Source organism: Sipha flava, unplaced genomic scaffold (assembly GCF_003268045.1).
Source record: "Sipha flava isolate LNK unplaced genomic scaffold, YSA_version1 213_pilon_pilon, whole genome shotgun sequence".
Lineage (NCBI taxonomy): Eukaryota > Metazoa > Arthropoda > Insecta > Hemiptera > Aphididae > Sipha > Sipha flava.
In genome coordinates this window covers 312,511-323,308 of record NW_020272828.1, presented here as the reverse complement: position 1 = coordinate 323,308, position 10,798 = coordinate 312,511, and positions in this window count along the sequence as shown.

Below are 10,798 nucleotides of genomic sequence, written 5' to 3'. Positions count from 1 at the left end.
TCACACGTAGTCACCCGGTAGCGCATCTTGGAAGGAAAAATACGAACGCATACGGAATGGTTTCACGACCACAGTCTTTGATTTGAAGCGCCACAGAAGGTGTCGGTGATTGATTTTGCTGCAGAACGCCGGGTCTAAAAATCACGCTTCTCGTGACAGAACGTGTTTTTAGATTGGGTGTTTCGCACGCGACCGTAGCGCGTCGGCAGCGCGTTAGTAACGCGATTAATCCGTGTAACGAATTCAATCGTTATCATTTTAATTTCAGTCTTCATTCTATAACAGTAATTCGTAGCGCCACTGACGCGCTACTAAGAAGCGCTGCCCAGCGGCTACATGTGAAGGGTCCGTAAACTTTGTTTCAAGCTCGAACGTCCGGGACTTGGCGCATTGCGGTACCCGTCGGGCGGTGAACTCTCGGTGGGATTAATACGAAAACCCGCGGTGCCTCGGGGACGGGACTGCTGCGGACGCACGCGATGGGCCCGATGCATGCTTGCGTTATTTTAACGCGTGGCGTGGAATACCCACAGTTTATTTATATACTTCGCACATTGTTGCGGCCACGCACGACCGTCTGCGTGTTAACTTTCACGCAAGTGTTATGATCGCGCACGCACATGCGGTCGCTCGGCACACTGTTATTCGTGTTGGTTAATGCATATTTGCGTTTATTTCCGTAAAAACGTACGCGGATGTACAGAACCGTGGCGGGAAACTGTGATGAAATCGATGTTGAACTGTTGATCGGTGCGGTTAAAAATTATCCCGAGATATGGAATGTTATCAACAGTTTTTACGGCGAGCTCGTCGAACGGTTTTACACTCGTCCGAAGGTAGTTGCGATTCTTGCCATGTGTGTTTAACGGCACCGCAGCGGCGCCGCGCGTTAAAATAACGCAAGTGTCCGTCGGACCCGTCACGGTGCCCGGTGACGTCCGAACCGCGCGCGTCAACAAGTGGCCGGACGTGAAAACCGCAACAGGTCACGCGTGCACGGCGGCCCCGTAGTAGGCGATACCGTCGCCCAGGAACGCGAACGAACCTGCACCGCAATCGGCCGTCGCGTTAAACGCGCGGCGCGCGCGCGTTCGGTCGACAAAGACAGGCACTCTGCCTGTGCTCCGTTTTGCAGACACTTCGATGACGAAACGTCATTAGCACGGATCGGTGAACAGTCGATGGGTGTAGGTATTGTTGTTACGTTTTTTTTTTTTTTTTTTTTCTTTTCCCGTTGCAATACGTCACCTCTGGGACGGAAAAAATAAATAAACACTGTTACTTTTTACGGAAAACCGCGCACCGCTATTGTACGTACTTGTATATCTGTTTCGACGGATTCAATCAAATTCCTGTGCCGCCCACGTGTTCTGCTGTCCGCCCGCGTTCTTCGGACACAGCGGAGACAACGCTTAAACGGTTCGATTGTGCACCGCAGTGTATTTGACACCTGCAACAGGCAACAACTGTTCATGGTGTTTCGTTTTTTGCCGTAGATTAAAAAATCATTGTCGCGCGTAAAACGTATTTCTTTTGTCCGGGTGTGTACCGCGTAGTAAGTATGTTTGTAACTCATCGCTTCCATGCGCTTATACGAACACACGAATACGTTTTGCGCACGTTTACAGCTCATGTATTCGGGTAATTTACGTAATGCACTCGTATCCGTTCGTTTGTTCGCAAACAAATAAAATTATGAAGCCATATATGAAATATTTATCGCGATAATGATGATTAACGATAAATTAGATCGTAATAAGATGTGCAAACGTTAAAAAAAAAAAAAAAAAAAAATATAACATTTTTAAGCTATTTTACGTCGTCCGCTGCACATAGGTGCTGTTGATCAATAACGTAAAATATATTATGTATTGTTTTTGATGCATGAAGTTTAAAACGTTATTAAACTTGATTACGAGAATGGTATTTTTTTTCTCTCGGAATAATCAATACAAAAATCTTAATGGAATAAAACAATCGCTTTTGTACAGCGCACACACTTCAATATACCAATAGCGCAGACCGTATGGAACGTTTTAAATGCATTGTGTTGATAAACGCGTAAACCAGCTCTATTCCAATGTTTCGCATATACGTATCTTTGTGTATAGTGAAGATTGTTTCGTTGAAACGAACGGATAATAATACAACAAAAACGCAGTGGTCCTCACGATTATCCTTCTGACATTTAAACGATGCGTATAACAACTATAATGATTTGCGTTTTTCAGGTTCGACCTGACCGTTCTGCATAACACACGGAGACGTTAAACGATAGCAATAATAATTATTATATTTTAAATGTATGTATGAATATGCTTTATTATCATGTATTGATATTATTATATTAAATTAAATAGTGAAATAAACATACAGTTACAAACTCTGATTCGCGTATTGCGCAAGACGTGTAATATTTCTATCACAAAAAATATAATGCGATACTCATCGTCGGTTTAACTGTCCAAGTCACTCGTTTACAGCGTGAATCTTGGCAAATAAATTATGAACCCAGGGTTTCATAAAATTAATTCGGAAAATTTTCCTTTTAAATATCAAATAATACTATTGGACTTCGTCATAGTGTACCGAAGTTATGTATTTTCATAACACGGATCTACTAGAATGATCGATAGAAATCAATACACGCATGAATCATACAATAGGAAGTTGCGAGCAATGATTATCATTTTATTATCGATATAATACTCAACTCGGGTTGACAACTATATTGAATTTGATGAAAAATTATTTATTTTTTTCTCGAGCATCCCGTCATACAGGATTTTATATAAATGTGTTTCGCTTTTGTTGCAAAAAAAAAAAAAATTACAGAAAAACTGTATGCAAGTTTACGAAACTTAAATTATAAACATGTTACGAAATAACTGGGTTAGGAAGCCGACCACTCGGATCGGGAGTGACATTAAATCCTAGGGAAGAATAGAAATGTAAAAAAGGAGCAATCTACTACTAGTCACGTGCATTGTTATAAATTTTTAAAAATTATTTATACAAAAAAAAAAAATTAAAAATAAAAATAAAATATTTTCCAACGTTTCCGAAACGCCCATGGGAATAGTTTTGAAAGCAATCAAACACTTGTCACTGGAGTACTTCACAAGGCGACCGCGTCCACAGCCGCCTGGTGCTGCGTGCGCCGAAAACGGGAACATTATCGTTATTCCATTTCCGACGGATGTATGCTGCTTTCGCTGCGTTTCTTCCACGTGTTCGCCGTGACAGTTTTCCGCGTCTTACAGAGTCGCGGACGATACGAATGCGCGACGGCAGACGAGCGAATTGATGTTAAATTATTTTTTCTTTGATCCTATTTTTGTTTTTATTATTTTTTTTTTTTTTCGGCCGCACCTTTTATAGATCCGTCGTACACCGACGTTATAATTGATTGCCGGCGGGAAGCCGCCGCGCGATGGAATGGTAATTAGTCGATTGTCACGACCGTACGCCGTGCTCGCCTAACAATAATAGGAACAAGAACGCGCGCGCGTTCGCGGGCGTGCACGCGGAACAACAATATTTCCGTTCGTACGTGTACAAAAGTTCGGCGCTCGAACCACGGATAACCCGATAAAAGTGAAACCGATCCGGACGGTTACGGTTTGTTAACGCGCAGTAGGCATGCAATAATAACAGTAATGATAATAACATACGCGCGCGCGGAGTCGTTTATTGTTTTTCGTTTTCGTTTGAAGGGCGGCTTCGAGAAAGTGGTCCGGCCGGTCGACGACGACGACTTTGTCCCCGGGGCCCGTACACGAAAGCGGTCCTCGTTTATCGTTTTCACTACTTCTCGGCCCGTGGCGACCGTGTCCGTCCGACCGACCGATTCGAATATTGTATTTCGTCGCGTACGCGTACGCCTGTGTCGTCCCACCGCGGTGACGATCGAACGGGGCACGGTAAATTCCGCCCGGGAAAATGATCCGAGTAAAAAAAAAAAAAAAAAAAAAGGTACGTGTAGATTCCGCGCCGAAAAAATATGCATGTACAAAAACGGATTCCGCCCGGAAAAATAAATATGTTTTTAAACCAAGCGTTCCGTACGACGCGGCGTATTTGTGTGCCACAAAATGTTCGAACGAAAACGGCGAAAAATCGTACCTCGGACGGCAATCGTCAATCACGCCTTATCATATCTTATCAGCTATGCCAAATATCGTCGATCTATTAATTGGAAATGTCAGATAGAAATATTATGAATTGTGTTCGGCGCACGTCCTAGAGTCTTATACGCTCTATATTTATCGTATCAGACCGTGGAAATATACTTTTGGTATTTGACGATTTTTAATCTTCTAAAGTATATGTAGGATGTGTTTGTTAACCATCAATTTTTTTCGGGCGACCGATCCAACGAGTTCCGCGATAACATTCGAAAACCGGCCGTGATGCACCTGCTCCAGCGGAGAAACGTTTTTCCGCAGCGCGCAAAATGTACCGCGTCCACGGGGGCCTGAAACGTTCAACTTCGTATTGAACGTCAGATGTAAATAAACGTCCGCAGCACTCCGCGCGCAAGTGAAGACCGGCCCACGGAAACTTTCTGGAAATCGATTTGAATATTATTACGGGAGTTGTACACACTTGTTTTTCCGTACTCAGCATAAGCCAATCCTACGGCAATCGTTTGAGTAAACGAACGAGAGATTACGTTACACGCTTTCAAATTCCGTAGTGCGCACATTACACTTATTCTACTCCGCAAATCGCGTCGTAGTGCGCACGATCCGGACTGTTGATTATGGCCATGTCGTTTACACTGTCCGATCCGAGTCGGATATTTACTCCAACCGTTCGTAATTAATCATATCATGTGTACGATAACTTTATCCAGTTAAGCATTCTGTTGTTTGTTTTGTACCGAATGCAAACAAAAAGACGTTTATTACGAAAAGAATAATAAAATTGTCAGTGTTGGGAAATAAAATTATTAGTATAATGATATCTCCTATCGCCTATTTGTAAACGTTTAGGCGACAAATATTCAGTTCTCCGATTATTACGTAGTGGCCTATTATGGTTGATTTAAATGTTCAAGTTTTTCATTTCAACGAGATTGGTGTTATATGCCATCAGACAAAAATAGTATTATAAATAATACTCGTTAGTTTCACCTAATTAACTAGTTAAATAAATGCACTGAATAGCATACACCACTTATTAAAAATGGTTTTTTTGAATTACCTTATAGTTTAATGCTATATTTTGTTGTTGATATGATTAAAAACACATTCTATGTTGAATTTCAAAATACTTTTCATCCAAAAAATTATAAAAATAAACATATTTTTACTTAAAAACGCTATTTATATAAAAAATGAAAAGGAAAAATAATAAATAATGTCAAACGTAAAAAATAGTTTTTTTATACAATTATACGCATTTAATTTTTTTATAGATTTAATATTCTATTGGTTAAATTAAAAAATATGAAATAGTTTATAAAATTTAAAAATAGATAATTCTGTGGTCGTAGTAGCGCTGGTTAACTTTTTCCGATTATCCTAAATTCCTAACATTTCTTTTTTATTTCTACCTATCCTTTGAATATTATAAGAAATATAATCCTTTTTTTTTTTTTTTGAAACTCCATATAAGGATCGCTCTAAATGCGTAGGTACAGTTCAATTCTTCATATCATATTTTACGGTCCAATATCGATTTTTTACTGCCAAGCCGAGTCAAAAAACTGTTGCAGTAGTTAACTGCGTTACATCTAATCTTACGATGAGCGCTCGTCGCGGCGCGTTCACTCGTATGGAAATGATTCGTAGAAATTGATAGTTTTCAAGTCAATTTTCGATCGATGAAAAAAAAAGAGGGGGGTGGGAAATTGGAAATCGCGTTGTCCAAGATTCGATTCCGCGCCTACGATTATTGTAACAATACTACTGCGTTGTATAAATGTACAACAACATATTTTATTATGTCGGCTCTGTGCACCGGCAGCTATTATCAAATTCGTAACTGCATCGCTCGCGGATGTTGCGCAATCCCGGCGATGCCCTTGTTGGTCGTGTATTGTGTACACGCCACGTCACCCGGTCCTCCGAGAGTTCCTATCCGTTCGCCGCCGTAGGTCGCCGCCGAAGGATCATGATGAAACACTGTACTATTATGATACGTTTGTATGTGTGTTTTTGTATTTGTTTTGGAACGGTGGAACGATTAATATTGTTATCATAATCGAGACGAGTGCAAGTCGTATTGTTACTCGTCCTTATTTTATTTTTTCTACTTTTGCTACTGCTATCATTGCGCAGGCGAACTGTAAGTAAAAATCGAATAGAAAAAAACAACCATCGGTCGGGCATACAATTGTGAAATCCGTCGATGTTTTATTTTTAAAATTATATAAACGCGTATATAATGTACAAACGCTGATAAATCGCAATATTAAAATATTCCTTCGAGTATTACTTTGTGGAAATAAATCGAACGATTTGTAAACGATGAATGCTTTCTAAGACCAGTACTTGTACACACAAGTCGTAACAAGAATTCAAGTCGATTATTCGATGTATGGTATGCTGAGTAAGACAGTGATTATACTCTGATTTGAAAAAATTTATCATGAAATGTGTAATAAATAAAATTAATAGAAAATAAAGAACAATCCATAACCGTAAAATCCAGGTTAAAAAGTCTGACCGATGAAAATTCATCGATATTCGGACATAATTTCCCTAAATAATTTGTTATATGTTTTTATCAATAATACTTGCTAATGTTTCTTCTACAACTTATCGTAAAAAAAAAAAATCAACAGGATGTTTTAACAAAAGTTAACCAATTTAAAAGAAATACTATTTTTAAAATCTAGTTTTACATTATGTAGATTTTGTATATTTTATTTAAATATGTAAGCTATAGTATGAATCTTATTTTATTAAAATTAATTTTATTAGCCATAAAATATGTATATTCCAAAACATCCAATAAGATGACTGCAAATATTTTTATTTTCTAATAATTTAAATCTATATTTTAGTAAATGCGTAGGATTCGTTTTGTAATTAATTATGTATTTAATTAATAAAGAAAATGTTCGATGCATTTGTGCGTTTTCATATCACTATCAATATGGCTCATAAGTGAAAGCTCTCTCTCATAATTTGTTCAAATGTAAAAAATCTTCTTTCTTAATATCATAACAACCGGTTCGAACAGGAAACAATATTGATTCGTAAATAAATAATATTTTTTATGAGTTTTTTATAATTTATTCGGTATTCAGAATGTGCATTATAATAATTCAAACATACAATACTTTCAATTTTTTTTTCTTCTTACAAAATAGGGAATACATCTCCTGGTACAAGTATTTAATGCATCATAATAACATTACTATTGTGCAATTTCTCAAATATTGTTGATGCGATTTAGCGGACAAATCGTTTCGTTTTTTTCAGTTTTATCGTAATTTTTAACAAATTAAAATAGCTGCCATTAATGTTCGATTAACAGTATACAGAAAAAAAAAAAAAAAATTAAATTTCCTGTTTACCACTTTTATGAAGGTTACCAACAAAGATGCTTTGGTGCGTGATAATAGCTCCAAGTTAATAACACCCAATACGTTAAGTACACATATGCATATGCCGTTTCGTATACTGTTCCGCCGACAACACTCAACATATGCTGAATTTAACGATCGTTTTTGTTATAATCGTTTAATATTCACATGTTAGCATTACGAATTATGTATAAATTCATTATTCTTAGTAAATATAATTTTGTGTCGTGTTAAATGATTAAGTTAAGATCATTCACTAACTGAAATCGAATTGAAAAAAAATTGTTATTACATGTTCCCGTCGGTCACGTTAACGATTTAAATTATAGTCGCAGAATATAAATACTTTATTTAAAAAGTGTTAAATATTTGATATCATGCATGTATTAGTTTATAGTCTCAATCGCTTCAACACACATAATATTATTGCACATACAAATATAATTAATATTTTATCAGTTATTTATTCGTATTAGCTATTGTCTTGTTTTTTCTCAGAGTTTTACTAGGCGGAGGATGTTTTGCTGGAAAAAAGTGCTTATGAGTTAATGACACGTCAATGAAAAAAAATATTAATAATAATAATAAAACCATATCCATTTATTCTCGCGTGAGAAAAAAAAAACATGATTTTTTGGACAAACGTGGTAAATTCTGCTCAAACGCGTTGTCGGATTCATATTATTATAAAGCATAAATTTATAATAATACGAATTCGATGAGTATTTGCAAAAAAAAAAAAATGATAATGTGCACAACCCAAGAGAATTCAATATAGATCCGGAACGAATCACTATTACGATTTAGTTATAAATATTTTATTTTATTTTTTTTTCAGAACTACTGGCTAATTGAGTGTTAAATCATAAACATATAATTTCGTTTAATGTATCAGAAGAAAGAATGATTAAGTATTTATGCCGAGATTTTAAAGCGTTCCGGTGTGTGGCCCGACGAGAATTACTGTATTAATAATGTTCACGGACTTTTCCTAAACAAACATTACGGCGGTTCTCATCTGTGTTTACCGTACAGTACCTTTCCCCAATTATCCGAAATTGGAGTTATAATAACACACTAACGCCAGTCGTATATCTTTATTATTTAGCAGTTATACTGTACCGTGGTGTTATTATAAACCGTCATAACTGCGCGCAATTAATATTCGTCCGCAGATAAGACGTGATTTAAATAACTAGAGGCGATTATTATCACTACAATTAATTTTTATTATTAAATTAAATCTTCAACATCTCAGGTTAACAATTTAATGTAAAATGAAAAATAAAAATAAAAACAATTCTGTAATCAAGGAGACATAAAACATTTATGTTTCAACTTCGGAACTATATGGACTTATACATTCGTAATGTTAGAAATTATTCATGAATTCAATGTTTTCGTTGGGAAGTTTATGATTTCTTTTCTGTTGTTTTTGTCGATAATTTCTTTCACGTTCCGGGATGTGAAAATTATTCGTACGTGTACTTCTCATAGTAGTTCTGCATAGCATATCGATGGATATTAAGCGTCGGACGAAGAGACTGGCTCGGGATATTTTATCGTATATGGATGGTGGATTCTTAGTAACATGAAAAGCGTACGGGTTGTGTAGGACTTCGTTACTCTTATTACGACAATTGCCCAGTCGTCTTGCGGAGTCGCGAGAAATGTTTAATTTTTTTCGAACAACTTTCTCGACCGTCGCGTATATATTTTTTGTTCTACGGAAACGTTGATGTCGTTGATTGGTCAATCAGCAATAATTATGTCGGGTTTGGGAATCGTTTCGAGGCGATTTTATAATTATCATATTGATATTGCAACGATTTGTCGATTAACATTGACACGTACCACGGTCAACGAGACGCGACGTTTTCGTTCGAGAACGTCGATACGTGATGAACGACGACCGTAGTAGTTAAAATAATTTTAATTATTGTGCGCGATCAAAACGGAGTCGTGGTGGCGCAGGATATACCATGTTTTGTGTCAAGGATTCGCGTTTAGGTTTAATCTTTCTGCTGCGGTCGTACGTTCGCGGTATACATTATATCGTTATACGATTCAATTCGGCGTGTGTGTAATCCTACGAAACAAAAAAAAAAAAAAAAATTAAATTAAATTAGATCCACCAAGGTTCTGAATTCGCCACGTCGCACTTAGACCACGTCCTATATCGCTCGTTCCGTCGACGTCGGATGGTTGCACATTTCTTTCGTACTATTATCCTGTTACAATGGAACGTGTACATACGTATTGTGTTTTCTCATTAAGCCATCGCGTTTAATCACTTACTGCTCGTCATATTTTCAGAACGTGTGAGAAACGTTGTACAGTTAACAGAACGTGTGTGTGTGTGTGTGTGTGTGTGTGTGTGTGTGTGTTATAATACACGTATTGCCGCAGCAATCAATCGTCATATAGGCGCCCATAATTATGAACGCGATAAGTGATGGCACATCGCCACGCTCAAGGTGATTTTATAAATCAAACAGTACGACATCTTATTACACTTCATAATACTCGTATTATTACGCGACGGCGTTTTTCGTACAACAGTTCTCGTTACCGCGAAACGTTTCACGCGTATAACGCGTAGATTACTGATTCTCATCCTTTTTTTCGTTCATGTCACCTTTAGCCACTGGAACAAAACACCGCGTCATCCTAACAACAAAATAATAAATAATCTGAACTGTGTGTTTTGAAATAATTCTTGTTATAACAAAAAAATAAAATAAAAATACTGTAAACAGAAAAATAATATGTACACTTACAATTTATTTGAGTTGCAGAGTTCAATAAACGTTGACAGTTAAAAGTTTAAATTTGCAAATTAAAAAAAAAAAAAAAAGAAAATAATAATGATTTTCATGAAAAATGATGAGAAATTGGGTCCCGGTGGTTTTTACAAAGTTGAGGAAGCCGAGGACTGATGGTGGAAAGACCGAGTCTCATATTGTCTTCTAGAGTTTTAAAGCTATAACACTACATATCTAGTGATTGCAAAATAACTGACTAACGACCCTGGTTAAATTAATAAAATAATGCAGTGATTTCGAAAATCAAAACACTGCACGCATTTATCGGATCTAAGTAATATAAAGACACAAACTTAAAGGTATGTTATTTATATAACAGTTGTGGCTATAATACGATTTTATTCAAATTAATTATTTTTTTTATTTTTTTCCTTTTCCCTTGGAGATTTGGTGTCACCCCTATACAGCGTCCATGTTACCGCGGTTGAGAACC